General features: G+C 36.4%; 1 protein-coding gene across 13 annotated transcripts in view; it reads left to right on the top strand.

Moving 5' to 3' along the window:
- NCOA1 (nuclear receptor coactivator 1) overlaps positions 1–16,819 on the top strand; it is a 240,806-nt gene that overhangs the window by 125,138 nt on the left and 98,849 nt on the right. For 5 of the 13 annotated variants that reach the window (XM_081832156.1, XM_081832157.1, XM_081832159.1 and 2 more), the window contains one exon: positions 10,693–10,848. The exons of the other annotated variants lie outside the window; for them this stretch is intronic. The gene's annotated coding sequence lies outside the window, so the exon portion shown is untranslated. The remainder of the gene's footprint in view (positions 1–10,692; positions 10,849–16,819) is intronic. 13 annotated transcript variants of the gene reach the window in all.

Genomic DNA, 16,819 nt, shown 5'->3' with positions numbered 1-16,819 from the left:
GAGGGCACGTTCTGCATGGAGCACTGGGTGTTGTGCACGAACAATGAATCATGGAACACTTCATCTAGAACTAATGATGTAATGTATGGGGATTAACATAAGAATAAAAAAAAAATTAAAAAAAAAAATTTTGCAAAATGCTAAGAAGGAGAAGTAGAAAGTGCTATTAAAGTATAAGGAAGGGCTGATTTAGATTACTGTGGTAAGAGTAGTAGAGTTTTAGCTGAAGCTTGAACAGTGAATAGGAATTGGGCAGGTAAAGAAAATAAGAGATTATTTGCAAGAGAGAATATATTATAGTGAAGGCCATGGAGTGGGGAAGAAAGACTGGGGAATAGGTAGGAACTCAGGAAGGATGAGTGCTGCTAAAACATACCATGCTATGGGAAAAGTGGCTATGTCATGAGTTTGGGATTTTATTATAAGTGAGATAAAACCTTATGGAAGGGGTTTAAACAGGAATAGGATATCAGACTTGTATGTATGTGGACGATGACTTATTTTTGAAATAGGCTAGATGGGGCATGGTGATTGAGTACAATATAGGATGTGACAGTGGAAAAGATTTCAAAGGTGATATCTGGGTTTCTGTGGTAGCATTGGGTGAGTGTGAAGGTACCTTTTTTTCCACCCCCCGGATAGGGAATAGCCAGGGAAAAGAGTATAGAGGAGTTTAGTTTGGAACTTCTTAATAAATAGGCAGATGCTTATAGGTATGGAGCTTAAAATAGAGCATAAAAATAGTAGGAGCATTCTTTTGCGAATAAGTTGTGTTCAAAATAGATGTGTTTATGTGACATCCAGAAGAGAGATTAAACTTAGTTGGCTATGGTCTCTTAATCATTTCACAGTGTTTACCATGTGCCAGGCATCATTTTAAACAACTTAAAAATATTGTTTACTCTCCTAACAACTTTGGAATAGGTACAGTATTATTCTGCTTTTTTGTAGAGCAGGAAACTAAGGCATGGAGAGGTTAAGATCAGAAAGTTAGTGATGGTGGAGTTGAGCTCCAGAATCCATACTTGTAACCATAATGCAGTATGTCTCAGTTATAAGAAGGGAATGTGGTTGCCTATAGGCAGATATGGATAGCTAAAGCTCAGTTAATTTCATGGGTGTGAGGTTTTATTCTATCAGTATGCTGGCGTTTACTAATCTATTATTGATGGGCATTTGGGTTCTTACCATTTTTGTTCTCATAAACAATGCTGGCATGAACATCTTTCTTCATACCTCTTACCCACATACACAAAGAATTTCCTTGGAGTCACAGTTCTCTTTAATGCTGGGTGCACTCAGAATTCTTGCCCCTACCAAGATTTATTTCCCGGCTGGAGTCCCCTTGGATCTCATGCTTTTACTACGGAGCAACAGTTTTCATATCTTTCCAACATAATACAGTTTCTTCTAACAACACCCATGAATTTACCCAGATATTTTTAGACATCCAAAAATTATGTGAAGAGGTGGTTTTTTTCTGGAGAGAGATTACCAGGTTTTCATAAAAGCATTTTGTAATCATAAGAGCAATGAAGTCAGCCTTCTAAAAATCAAAGATTAATAAGGAAAAATAAGTAAATATTGCCATCCTATTAAAAAAATAAACAATTTCATCTTTAAAGTCTTTTTTTAGGCCTCCTCTTCATAGTGTTAATAAGAAAAAACAAATAGTTGGAGATGTTAAATAAACAAACTTTACATACATTTTTAAATTATTTTTTTAACATTAATATGGCTGGCTTGATTTCAAATTTTATTTAAATTATTTTTGCCTTTGATTTGGAGAGCATGACTCTTGCATGATCAGTAGGAGGAGGATTGGTAGCGTCATTCTTTCTTTGTTCTTCTGTGAAAACCTTACAGTCTCTCTTAAGGAAAAAAAACCCATTTCGCTCAAAGTTTTAAGTGCCACTTTCTTTCTTAAATTTTATTTGGGGTAGAATTAATAAGAACAGAGAAGTTACTATGGAATCTTAACTGTGTAAACCAAAGTAATTTCTAATCGCCACTAGTGTTAATGGTTTATCTATAATGACCCACTACAGGACTGCAGCATAGCTAACTGAAGCTAGTGCCATCACACCCAGATTTTGGCTAACATTATGCCTTTCTCTCCTCATCAAAAAGCACATCATAAAGAAGAAGAGTTAAAATTATGTTGTAATAATGATAACCTTGAATCTGCACTAATTTTATGGAAGTAATAACTGTATAAACATTGTAATTTTAAGTGTTATTAGTAACAGGTTACTTTCATCACACTTCACGGTTATGGTATGTGGGCTGGGGGAGAGAATCTACTGCCCTTAGAGATTTGAAAGTTTCTTTTACTTCCTCACAGAGAAGAGAACAGTAGACCACAGATTCTTTTGATACTCATCTCACAAGGTAACAGTTGGTAACGGAAGGTGGATTTTTTTCTGCTTTCCCAAAGTCAGAATCCATGGTATCAGCTAATGTGTATGAAGAGACGTTCCTTTGATCTAAAGCTGGTCCTTTTTAAAACTTTCCTAATTAACTGTTGTATAGGCCTTACTGCCTGTTGTTAGTTCTCTTTCTGTCATATCATTCATTATGTTATTGAGCAATTTCAATGGTTGATCGGTTCTTGAGAATGTCAGGATGGTGGATTTTAAAATTGTCAGAAAGATTAAGGTGTAAATAACATACATGAAGCAAAACTTTGAAAAGATTATGAAATAACAGGATGATTGAAAATAAACAAATAAAATATTACCAGTAATAACATAGTATTTGATTCCAGGTAAAGGTGGTGGGTTGAGCACACAGTTAATATTGTTCCCTCCCCAAACCACAGTTAAGTTAAACAACAACAAAAATAAAGTCAATAAGGGTTGTTGTTGGGTTGTTTTTAGTCATAAATCCAGAGATGTAGGAGAATTGGAGAAAAATAGGGGGAATTTTTCAAGGCCAGAAAACAGCTAGATGAGCGGTAGCAATCTTGTTAAACCTAGGAAAGCCCAGTTTTACAAGGAGAAAGCTAAGGACTGATGGAATTTGTACTGGTGAATCTCCAAAGGGCTCAGGCAGTGGTAGTATGTTGTAATTTTGAAAGTGGAAGGTGAAGAAGGGTAAGGAACTAAAATAAGGAGGATTGTTTAAAAGATGTTTAAGAAACAGTTCAGTGGGGGCACCTGGGTGGCTCAGTCGTTTGGGCATCCAACTCTTGGTTTCAGCTCAAGTCATGATCTCAGAGTCTTGAGATCGAGCCCCATGTCAGGCTCTGCACTGGGCATGGAGCCTGCTTGAGATTCTCTCTCTCCCTCTCCCCACCTCTAAAAAAAAAAAGAAGAAGAAGAAGAAATAGCTAGTTGCCTGGATCTTCTTCACTCTTTGCCACTGTTCTAATGAACTGCTCCTATCTTGACAGGTATATTCTCTGGATTAAAACAGAGGGCCGCTGGGCTAGTGGACAACAGGGGGATTAAATGAGCATTGGCATTTTGAATGATGAGAGCCCCTGCCCTCTTCTCTGTCATTGGCTTCCCAAACTGAGGCCTTTATCCTACAGGCAGGAACAGGAAGAATCTTCTATGAAGAATATGACTAGCCCATTAATAAAGGCAAAAAGAACTGTACATAAATATTGTACTGTATTTGGTCAATTTGTTTCTTATGGAGTACAGGCTAACAGTTCTGAAACTATATGTATGCAGGTGTTGAACAAATAAGTAAATAAGTGGTAGATAAGGGGAACCACGTTTCTCACATCACTATTTGTACTCTTAACGAAGAGCCTGCCCAGGTTGCCCTGTCGTGAAGGTCACAGTCAATAGCCCCACATACTTAATTAGAGCTTTAAATAAACTTTTTATTCCCAAAGATCTAAATACCATGAAGCATCTAAGGAAAGCACCTACTATGAATAACGGAAACCAAAATAAATAAATCTAGAATACAAAACAACTTGCTGAAAACAGACTATACAGCCGAGAAAATTTTATGTATATGTACATGCATACACACACATACACATCCAGCCATATATAGATATATATGCATATACACACATACATATATACATATACCATATGTGTGTATAAAATATCTTCAGCAAGATGGGATGCTACATCTGTAAAGCAAGGATAAGATATTTTAAAAAGAGCATTCAGAAAACAAAGAATTCTTATAAATTAAGAATATGTAGCAGAGAAAAACTCAATAGAAGTATTGGACAGTGAATTGAGGAAAATTGTTTAGAAAGTAGAGTAAAAAGGAAAAGAAATGATAAACAGGAGATTGAAGAAAATAAGAAGATGAATCTAGGAGGGTCAACTTACTAGTGTTAGGAGTTCCAAAAAGAGAGAACAGAATAAATGAAGGGAAAGAAAAAAATAAATAGTATAATTCAAGAAAATTTCTCAGAACTAAAAGTGCCTATTGGGTGCCCAGCATAAAGGAAGAGAAGAGACCAATACCAGTTCAAATAATAGGATATCCACATAGTCAACTAAGATGCTCAGTCTCCGTAATAGTCAAGGAAATTCAAATTGAAATGAAATCCCATTTTCATCCATTAGACTGTTAAAAAATAAAGTCTCATGGTATCAGGTGTTGGAAAGAATGTGGGGGAAATGGTTCTTATACATTGCTAGTGGGAGTATGAAACAACCATTTTGGCAAGCAGTTTGAGGAATGGTGAGTAGAGTGGAAGATATGTAGCTACTGTAACTCAGAAATACACTCCTGGGTATTGCCATTAGAAATTCTTGCACTTGTGCATATGAAAATATGAGCAAGAAGCCATGTACAAGAACACTCATTGAGGTATTATCTGTAAAAATGAAAATTTGCAGACCACTTAAATACAGGAATGGCTGAGACCAGGTATATTCACATATATGTATGAATGAAACCCATATGTATGCACACTTCAGCAAGGATAGAGCTCCAAAATGTAATGCATGAAATCAACAAAATGCAGGATTTATGTGTAGTATACAGTTAAAACACTTACATTTTAAAATACAAAACATTAGTGTGTATTGTTTATGGATACACACACACGTACATATTCAGAAAGAGATGTACTAAATTCATGACAATGGTTATCTCTATCAAAGGGAGGGGGGATGAACAGAGTGGGCTCTGTGTCAGTATGGGGACTTCTGATTTATTGATAGTGCTTCATTTCTTAAAGAAGAAAAAAATATAAAAAGTTTACATGTTGTTAAGTCTGAGGGTAATCCCATAGATATTTATTTGTTCTATTTCTCTATATATTCTTAATTTCTGGCTCTGTACCTCTGCCTAACTCCAAATAACAAAGGAAGACTATTTAATAGATTTCCTTTTTACTCTTTCTATGTGGTAGGTGCATGATAGGTGCTCTTCTATCAGCTGGCTTCCTCATTTGATTCTTAGATTGAATTTAAGAAATTAAATTAATAATTAAATTAAAGGAATTGAGGTGCTGCATTAACCAGAACTTGTGCCAGAATCCAGCATTGGAAGCAGATAATGAAAACAGAAAGGCCTTATGCAGGAGGAGAAAAATGGAACCAGTAGTTGAAAGCCTTCAGCCATGCTCAGCTATCATGGGGGGGGTCTAGTAGGAGTTTGTACTATCCGTATCAGATCTCCTACTCTGGATTCCTCTGGATCGGGGGAGGGGTGGTGAGGAAAGACTTCAAATACTGAGCTGTTGATAGCACAGATAATAACATAGCAATCACTGGCATATAGAATATTTGAATCACTGTATTATACACCTGGAACTAATATAACACTATTCAACTATACTGGAATTAAATTAAATGAAAAAAAAAATCACTGGAGAGATACATTTTATTTTTTAATTTTTTAAAACATTTTATTTATTTGAGAGAGAGAGCGCAAGCGAGCACGAGCAGTGGGGAGGGGCAGAGGGTGAAGGAGAAGCTGACTCCCTGCAGCCTGACGTGGGCCTGGATCCCAGGACCCTGAGATCATGAGATCATGGGACCTGAGCTAAAGGCAGCCCCTTAACTGATTGAGGCACCCAGGAGCCCCAAGGAGAGATACATTTTAAGAGAGCTCATTGATTTCACAGTAATAATAAACATCAGATTATCAGAACTGTCCTTTTCCTCAATATTTCTTCATATCCCTCCTGTCTTCTTAGGTTCTCTGTGTCACCTATCTCCTGGTTCCATATTTTTAAATTCTCATTGTATACATATCTTTTTTGAATATGGATTTATTGTGTGCTTTTCCATCTTTATGCAGTTTCTAAATGACTGTGCTCAGCCTCCCCCTTAGCATTGCTTTCACATTCCCTCATATGGTTGACCATGAATCCATCAGGACCCTAAATCGTTAGCAGGATCCATCTGGCTTCAGTTACTGCTTGGTTTTGAAGAAGTGCCCATAAAAACTCTCCAGTTTTATAGAAGAGAGTGACATTATGTGGCAAAGATTATACCTGCACGATTAAGTATGCAGGTGATTTGGGGGGTTGCTCTTTCTTGGAAGCCAAATACTGACAGAACCTAAGTTTACGGATGACTGGATGAGCAACGCCATCATTGCCGGGAGTCAGTTGCTATTTACCAATTCCTACACAGATTACCTAGGAAAAATTCAAAGATAAAGTGCTTCACAAATGAAAGAACACACAAAATCATATCAGGAGGATTGAAATGAATTGTTTCAAGAAAATGTTCGAGGGTGCAGTTTATTACAAATGCAAATAAGCTAGATATATAAAGTGAGAAAACTTCAAATAGAATGTAAATTGGGCTAATCTAACTATAAATCCTTTAACAGTTTTAACTGTAAGTCAATATGAAAAACTAGTTCGTTTCTTCGAGTTTTTGAATTGTGGGTTTAAATCAAGAGAAGAAAAATCTTGAAACTATAAAAAGCACTTAGTTTAGAGGGACTAGAAGGAGTAAGCACTTTTGGATCCAGGTAATAAGATCACCCAGTTTTCTAATATTAAACATTTCACTTCAATATGGAATTAAGCATTTGGGGAAATCATGAGTTAGAGAAAGCAATTTTTATATAAAAAGAAAAAGCCCAAAACAAGCATTAAAAAAAAACTATTACAAATGTAAAACAAAAGAAAAATAGATTTGTATTTATTGATAGTATAATGTACTAACTATACATAAAGTAAACCACTAATTTTATTTTTGAACATATGAATTAATTTGGGGGGAGAATTGAATCTTGGTGAACCCATGAAAATATTCAATCCCTCTATTTTTGAGGGGGTCTTTTTTAGTTTCAGCAATGTTATAAAAATTTTTTTTTAATTTTATTTATTTATTTTGAGAGAGAGAGAGAGGGTGCAAGCCAGGGGAGGGGCAGAGGCATAGGGAGAAGGAGGAAGCGGACTCCCTCTGAGCGGGGAGCCCCACAAAGGGCTTAATCTCAGGACCCTGAGATCATGATGTGAACCGAAATCACGAGTCGGACGCCGACTGAGCCCCCCAGGTACCCCAGCAATGTTATAAAATGTAAGTGTATAGGTCTTGCATATCTTTTGTTAAATTAATTCTAAGTTTCCTATGTTTTTTGATGCTATTACAAATTTGTTTTGCATTTTATTTTCCAATCGTGGTTGTATAGAAACACAATTCATTTTTGTAGACTCACCTTGTGTCCTACAGTTTTGCCAAATCACATATTAATCCTAGTAATCATTTTTCAGATTCCTTAGAATTATGTACCAAAAAATGATTTTTAAGTGAATAAAGACAATTTTAATTCTTCCTCTCTGAGTTTCCTTTTATTTCTTTTTCTTATTGCATTGAATAGGACCTTCAGTACATCCATTACAATAATGAAGTGGCTGTGGGGTGCCTGGCTGGCTCCATCAGTGGAGCGTGTGACTCTTGATCTCAGGGTTGGGGGTTTGGGCCCCACATTGGGTGTAGAGATTACTTAAAAATTAAAAAAGTAATAAAGTGGTTAGAGTGAACAGTCTTGCCTTGTTCCAATATTAGGAGAACTCCCAGTATTTCATGTAAATACTAGCTGTAAAGTTTTTCATTCATCCTCTTTATCAGATTGAAGGAGTTACCTTTAATTCTTAGCTTGCTGAGAATTTTATCATTGGTAGGTGAATTTTGTCAGATTTTTTTCTGTATCGAAACATTTATATGCTTTTTATTCTGTTAATATGGTAAATTACATTAATTGATACTTGAATTTTAAACCAACCTTACATTTCTTGGATAAACCACAATGATCATGGTATATTACCCTTTTTTTTAAAATTTATTTTTCATTATGTTCAGTTAGCCAGCATATAGTACATTGTAAGTTCTTGTTGTAGTGTTCAGCGATTCATTAGTTGTGTATAACACCCAGTGCTCATCCCAACACCTGCCCTCCTTAATACCCATCACCCGGTTACCCCATCCCCCACCCCCCTCCCTTCTGTAACCCTCAATTTGTTTCCCAGAGTCCAGAGTCTCTCATTATTGGTCTCCCTCTCTGATTTCCCATTCAGTTTTCCCTCCCTTCCCCCGTCGTCCTCTGCTCTACTCCTTATGAGTGAAACCATATGATAATTGTCTTTCTCTGCTTGACTTATTTCACTTAGCATAATACCCTCCATCCATCCATGTTGTTCCATCCGTGTTGATGCAAATGGTGGGTATTCATCCTTTCTGATGGCTGAGTAATATTTCATTGTATATATATACACCACATCTTCTTTATCCATTTGCCTGTTGAAGGGCATCTTGGTTCCTTCCATAGTTTGGCTGTTGTGGGCATTGCTGCTATGAACATTGGGGTGCATGTGCCCCTTCTTTTTACTACATCTGTATCTTTGGGGTAAATACCTAGTAGTGCAATTGCTGGATCATATGGTAGCTCTATTTTCAACTTTTTGAGGAACCTCCATACTGTTTTCCAGAGTGGCTGTACCAGCTTGCATTCCCACCAACAGTGCAAGAGAGTTCCCCCTTTTCCACAACCTCGCCAACACTTGTTTTTTTCCTGTCTTGTTAATTTTAGCTGGTGTAAGGTGTATCTCATTGTGGTTTTGATTTGTATTTCCCTGATGACTAGTGATGTTGTACATTTTTTCATGTATCTGTTAGCCATTTGTATGTCTTCTTTGGAGAAGTGTCTGTTCATGTCTTTTGCCTATTTCTTGACTGGATCATTTGTTTTTTGGGTTTTTTTTTTTTTTTTTTAAGATTTTACTTATTTATTTGACAGAGAGAGAGACAGGGTGAGTGGGAGAGGGAGAAGCAGGCTTCCCGCTGAGCAGGAGCCCCATGTGGGTTGATCCCAGGACCCTGGGATCATGACCTGAGCCAAAGGCAGACACTTAACAACTGAGCCACCCAGGCGCCCCTGTTTTTTGAGTGTTGAGTTTGATAAGTTCTTTATAGATTTTGGGTATCAGCCCTTTATCCGAAATGTCATTTGCGAATATCTTCTCTTATATATATTATCAATTTATTGTTTTGCATCTGTATTCATGAGGCTGATTTTCTTTTCTGGTAATATCTTTGTCAAGTTTTGGTATTAGGGATTTGCTTATTTATTTTTTTTAAATATTTTATTTATTTTTCCACAGAGAGAGAGAGACAGCGAGAGAGGGAACACAAGCAGGGGGAGTGGGAGAGGGAGAAGCAGGCTTCCTGCTGAGCAGGGAGCCCGATGTGGGACTCGATCCCAGGACACTGGGATCATGACCTGAGCTGAAGGCAGACGCTTAATGACTGAGCCACCCAGGCTCCCGGGATTTGCTTATTTAATAAAACAAGTTGGGGAGTATCTCCCTTCTTTTTTCTAGAAAGTATGTATGGGAAGAGTTCTCTTAAGGGAAAATTATATGTGTGTACATCTCATCAGTATGGTTCCTTTCTTTCAGTGATCAAATCCCCTACATTTCTGCCTATTGTTAGTCACTTTTCAATGTCTTTGAACAGTCCTTTTTAATATTTTGTCCAGAGTTAATAATTGTTATCTGTGGGCAAGTTTAGTCCAATATAAGATAGTCCATCATTACTGGAACCAGAGCTCAACAAATTTTATTTTTAAGTGTTGTGAATGTAAAGAGTTTGTAAAGTTTTTCAACAAAAAATTTGAAAGTAATATATCATAGTAACTTTAATGCATAGTGAGTAGTATTACAGAAATCAAAAGAAGTATTCAATGTAAACTGAAAATACGAACAATCAGTATTTTAAGTAAAAAGGAGAATAAACATACAAATGCAGCCAGAAAAATTTTTTAAAAGACATATAAATGGCTCTTTCAGAAGATTAAGGGCAGAATGTAATTATGTATTATCTAAGTAGCAGTCTTCTATTTATTTATTTATTTGACAGAGAGAGAGATAGTGAGAGCAGGAACACAAGCAGGGGGAGTGGGAGAGGGAGAAGCAGACTTCCCGCCGAGCAGGGAGCCCGATGTGGGGCTCGATCCCAGGACTCTGGGATCATGACCTGAGCTGAAGGCAGATGCTTAATGACTGAGCCACCCAGGCGCCCTACCTAAGTAGCAGTCTTAAATAGGAATACATATCTAATCACCAGAAAGGACTTCAGCTGTAAAATCATCTTAGTCCATTGTCTATTGGAAGAATTTCTCCATATGGCCTTAAAAGTTGTATTTTTTTTCTTTACGCAGCATTTTTGACCTTTGTCATTTCTTAGAGAATAAAATGGCAATTTAACCTCCCTTCTGCTTTTACTTTCTTTCTTCTCCTTTTAGTTGTTTGCGTAATTGGCCTTAAATGAGGTGAGAGTGAAGAAACTAGAGCCATCTCTGGAAACCTCGCTACCCCACTCCCCTGGAAGGTACCCTCCGGAGTACTAGATTTGACCATATCTGTTTTGAGGACTCATTATGAACAAAGAAGTCTCCCAGGTGGGAATGTAGCTCTGTTTTTAAAGAACTTTGTCTCTACAAAAAGTATGGAGGGAACATGATTACCTGTTGACTCTTTTTGTTAATGGAAATAATGTGTTTAATTTGAGAGCTTCAAGGTTATTATAAAACATGTGCTGACATTCCTAAAGGAAAATGTTAGAGAAGTTCTATATTATATTACGTTCATAAACCACTTTAATGCATGTTGAAATGAATATAGGATTTATATCAATATTTTACAATGAGACCCTCATTATTGAATTAAAAATGGCAAGCAGAAAAACTATACTGAACCATCCCTAGATTTGACCTATATATTTCTAACATGTATGCAGTCATTAAATCTATATTTGGTGCCCTTTTTTTTTTATATTTGGGAATTTTTACATAGTTTCTAAGAGTTTGTGAGCTGCGTACTTGTACTAGTACTTGTGAATCCATGAACATGATAATGATCACAGCCTGTAGTTAGAAAAATAAACATTCACCAAGCCAGGACAGTAGGTAAAAAGCTGAAGATTAATCAGAAACTGATAAATCAGTAAGTGGAAGACTTCCAGCAGGAAGTTTTTTAAATTAACAGATTATACATTATACAGATAAAACTTACAAATTTTTAAGTGTAGAACTCTTGAGTTATCATGTGCCAAACATATTTGTTAAACAGGTTAAGAAGTAGAACAGTATCAGCATTTCAGAAACTCCCCTCATCCCTGTCCCAGCTGCACACCACCCAGTCACTTTAAAGGAGAAGGTTGTCACCATCAAGAGTAATGGCTGTCACCTTGAAGAGTGGGGTTCAACAATCATAGAAGTTAAAGGCAGTTAAATTTAGTTGGCTGACAAGCAACACCTGTGTTTGGAATAAACAGTGAATTTGGGAGGTGGAAGCGAGACTATTTGTTGGCAGAGAGCTTTAACACAGGGACTGGAGGTACAGAATGACTTGAGAAGATAATTCATTTGATCCTGCTACTTCTCACTTTAAAATTTCATTGGTTTCTAGAACACACTCCAGATTTCTGGCTTTTATGAACTGGTGATACATTGTATTTATTAACTTATATTTTCTGTTATTTGAAATCAGACTAATTCTCAATAAAGAGAGAGAAGTGAGTTAATAAACTCTTTTGAATATTAAAAAGCCATTTTGCAGAGTAGGATGTATTATAATTCAGAGAAATTTTAATCACATAGGAGAGCCCTCTCTCTAAGAGTTTTCAGGAAGAGAAAGTACCATGACTTTATGAAAGAGAAAGAGAGAGAAAACAGAATGATCTAATGATTGATCTTTGGTGTGGGTGTCTTTTTCTGTAGCTCATTGTTCATTGAGTGACTCTGAGAAAATCCTTTTTCTTCATATCACAATGAAAACTTTTTTCTATTTCCCCTTAACATTTATCAAAAACAATTTTAAACTTGTTACATAGTTGCAAGGTTGGTATGCCCATTGTCCACTTTCACCAGTTGTAAACATTTTGTTATCATTTACTTTCTCTCTTTGTGTATTTACTCCTATTTTTGCTCCTCCTCTCCCACCACCACCACTATGATGACAATGAATCATTTGAGAATAAGTTGTAGACATTTATGATCTTCCACTCCTAAATATTCAATATGTTTCTCCTACTTAACCACAATATAATAATGAAATTCAGGAAACATTTTCATTTTTGTTACTATTTAGTTTATAGTTCATATTAGAATTTTATCAGTCGTCTGATCCAGAATCACACATTGCGCAGTTGTTACAGCTATTTGGTTTCTTAACCCAGAATTCTTTATCAGCTTTTCTTTGTCTTCCATAAAACTGGCATTTTGGAAGAGGACGGGCCACCTGTTTTGTACAGTAGCACTCATTTGGAGCTTGATATGTCTTTCCATCTGTGTTCCTTTCTAAAGAGACTATGATGTGGGACTTTGGAGATTCATAGATTTGTTAACTGAGAACCTTGTCTGGTAGAACAAGGCCTATAAAGATTTTTTTCAGGAGAAAGGCTGTTAAAATCTGGTAGGAGCCCCAGATTCCAAAAGGTAGAATCCTAAAGATGATTTGGATGTTATTGAAAAGAATTTTATATGTGTATGTATACATATAATCTTAAAATCCAAAAATAGGGTTTGTAATGGCAAAATTTTTTATCTTAAAGAAATAGCACATTTACATTTTATTTTTATTATTTTTTTTTAAAGATTTTATTTATTTATTTGACAGAGAGAGAGAAACAGTGAGAGAGGGAATGCAAGCAGGGGGAGTGGGAGAGGGAGAAGCAGGCTTCCCACTGAGCAGGAAGCCCTATGCGGGGCTCGATCACAGGACCCTGGGACCATGACTTGAGCTGAAGGCAGACACTTAACGACTGAGCCACCCAGGCGTCCCGCACATTTACATTTTAAAGTGAATTACATCTTACAGGAAACAGTTGTTTTATATTATAATGGCAAGAGAAGTCAGGATTAGATACATAATCAATTTTATTTATGTGTAATGTTTGGACTAAGAATTGAGAAGACTCTCTGTTCGTGTGTTTGAAATTCTTGTAAATACCACCCAGGTTTCTAGAAGTGGCATAATTTAATGTCAGCTTTTCTGGGAAAACTAAGGAAGAAGGATTTTAGCTTAGAAGCAAAAGCAAAAGTTGGGAATCTATTGTTGGCTTTTCTGCTTATCAGTTATATGACTGTAGTTTAGTTATATAAGTTAAAGCATAGCCAGAATCTGGAACGAACTACCCAAAAATGATTTTTACCTCTACCGCTTGACGAAGTTGAGCAGATTAAATAATGTTTCTGTGCCTTAGTTTCCTCATTTCTAAATGGATTATAGTATTATCCGTCTCATATTTTATGAGTGAAAGAATTAGTAAGGTTTATGAGTAAATAACTTAGATGCTTAGAACAATGATTGGCATATAATAAATCCTATGTAAGTGTTGATCATCATCATTTTCATCATTGTCATCATCATCGTTATCATCATTATCATTGTCAGACAGTACTTTATCAGTAAGATAAAATTGTTGGAACTCAGTGATTCTGTAAGTAGAAATAATAATACATACTTCATAGAGCAGTTGTGAGGAATAAATGAGTTAATACATAGAAAATGCATAAACACTCTCTATATATTATTAAATTGTTATATCTTTTAAATGCATTTTAATAGGCCTCTTTTTTTGTGAACCTTTTTTATTGTTCCTCTCAGATTCTTTGTTACTGACTTCATACTGTGCAAGTGAAAACAGGCAAGATGGGCGTTCTGTGTATTCTTAAGTGGCCTATAGTCAGAAAGTTTGAGAAGCAGTGTACTAGATGACAATTGCTAGGGTTCCTCTGATTCTAAAAGTTTGCATTATTTTCCATTGATTCTGGAATATAACCATTATTTTCATAGTTACTCTGTTGAGAACACTGGAAAGTGAAATTTGACTTTCACTTGTTTAGAGTTACCTTTTGTTGAGCATTGCACTGGAAGGAATATAGCTAGTTCAATTAGTATGATCACTGAGGAAGTGTTAATGCTTTTTGACCAGCTATTCACTTGAAATGCTTGGGGATTTTTTTTTTTTTTTTCATGTCCCTTCTGCTGCAGTTGGGGGGATGACCCTGAAATTAACTGGAGGTTTACCTGACTTAATCATTTTCTAGTGCCCTCAAAATATAATTCCATTGTTTTGGCAAATAATTGACATGCAGCTCTATTACTTTGGTACTTCTGTTACCTTTTAACTTTAAGGATCAAATTTTAGTATATTTATTTTTCATTTATTGGTTTATATATGTACATTTAACCATACTGTATTCCGAAATGAGTTTCTGAAATATTTGAGGAAAATTGAACAACTTCTGATCAGGGGCTTAGCCCTTTATTTTAGATATTGGAATATTTAAAGATTTATTTATTTATTTTAGAGAGAGAGAGCATGCGCGCATGCATGTGGGCAGGGGGAGGGGCAAAGGGAGAGGGGGAGAGAGAAACTCAAGCGGACTCCATGCCAAGCACAATCTCATCATCCTGAGATCATGACCTGAGCCAAAACCAAGAGTCAGGTGCTTAACCGACTGAGCCACCCAGGTGCCCCTAGATATTGGAATAATTTTATGTGGTAAATGTGATTTTGGTTTTGGATAATCATCTGTGAATTATCTTTGTCTAATGTTGATCTTCATTCTCTTCTGGCCACAGCTTCTAGCTGATTTTCTGCTCATTAGTATTTGAATCTGAGAGAGGGAAGAGACAGTGAAATTTTTATCACTTAGTTTTGTCTCTCTAATCACCATTTTCATTTTTTAAGGCTGTTACTTTGCTAAACTATTTTTTTTAATTTTTTTTTTTTTAAAGATTTTATTTATTTATTAGAGAGAATGAGAGGGGGGAGGGTCAGAGAGAGAGGCAGACTCCCTGCTGAGCAGGGAGCCCGACGTGGGACTCGATCCTGGGACTCCAGGATCATGACCTGAGCCGAAGGCAGTCGCTTAACCAACTGAGCCACCCAGGCGCCCGCTAAACTATTTTTTTTATAAACTTTTCTCCTGTGCATGTGCAAGTGAATAACACTTATTTTGTTGTTTACACAGTTAGAGAGCTGTGGTCAGGAAGACTGATTTTAATCTCTTTTTTATTTTATTTATTTTAAGAAATACCAATATATTTCCCACAAGTTAGAATGATATAGAACTAATTTTTGGAAGATGTGTACAGTGTATCTACAATTACTCAATGTTGTACAATAACTGGAATCATCCAATTTCATGGATTTGCAAGGAAATGTTGAGGGTTGTTTCTGCCCAGTTGTCTTTTTTTTTTTTTTAAGTTTTTTTTTTTTTTAATTGAGAGAGACAGAGAGAGAGCATGAGAGAGAGGAGGGTCAGAGAGAGAAGCAGACCCCCTGCTGAGCAGGGAGCCCGATGCGGGACTCAATCCCGGGACTCCAGGATCATGACCTGAGCCGAAGGCAGTCGCTTAACCAACTGAGCCACCCAGGCGCCCCTCTGCCCAGTTGTCTTAATAAGATAGTTGCCACAAATACATATTTCATATGCTGACTATCTTTCCTCAGGTACAAATTCATACAACAGGAGTATTTTAGCAAGGTGAATGCATATATGTTTATTTTTTTAATCTTAAAAAAATTAAATTTTAAATAAAGTCAATGTGAGGAATTTAAAATATTGGGTTTTAAAACTAATTTGATTTTTCTTTTTCCTGTATTTTTGCTAATAGAAAACAAAAAATAAACTTTTATAGCTTTTCCAAACTTACTCTCCATTTAGAAAAAATAATGCAAAGAAAGAAAGCATTCTCGGGTGCCTGGGTGGCTCTGTCGTTAAGCGTCTGCCTTCGGCTCAGGTCATGATCCCAGGGTCCTGGGATCGAGTCCCACATCGGACTCCCTGCTCGGCGGGAAGCCTGCTTCTCCCCCTCCCACTCCCCCTGCTTGTGTTCCTGCTCTCGCTATCTCTCTCTCTCGTCAAATAAATAAATAAAATCTTTAAAAAAAAAAAAAGAAAGAAAGCATTCTCTTAATCTATAGGATGAACTTTTAGTGGTAAACATAAATTTATTAAACGCAGTTTTTCAAACATTACATACTTTTAGAATTTAAGTTACCAAGTCCTTGATAATGTCTTTATTATTTTTTTAAATTTTATTTTGTTATGTTAATCACCATACATTACATCATTAGTTTTTTGTTGTTTTTTTTTTTTAATATTTTATTTGTTTGACAGAGACAGACATAGCGAGAGAGGGAACACAAGCAGGGGGAGTGGGAGAGGGAGAAGCAGGCTTCCCGCAGAGCAGGGAGCCCGATGCGGGGCTCGATCCCAGGACCCCGAGATCATGACCTGAGCCGAAGGCAGACGCTTAACGACTGAGCCACCCAGGCGCCCCCATCATTAGTTTTTGATGTAGTGTTCCATGATTCATTGTTTGCGTATAACACCCAGTGCTCCATGCAGTACATGC

The sequence above is a fragment of the Leptonychotes weddellii genome, chromosome 10 (assembly GCF_054177405.1).
Source record: "Leptonychotes weddellii isolate Sample4059 chromosome 10, ASM5417740v2, whole genome shotgun sequence".
Lineage (NCBI taxonomy): Eukaryota > Metazoa > Chordata > Mammalia > Carnivora > Phocidae > Leptonychotes > Leptonychotes weddellii.
Note: the sequence above shows the minus strand (reverse complement) of the source record. Positions and strands in the feature narration are given on the sequence as shown.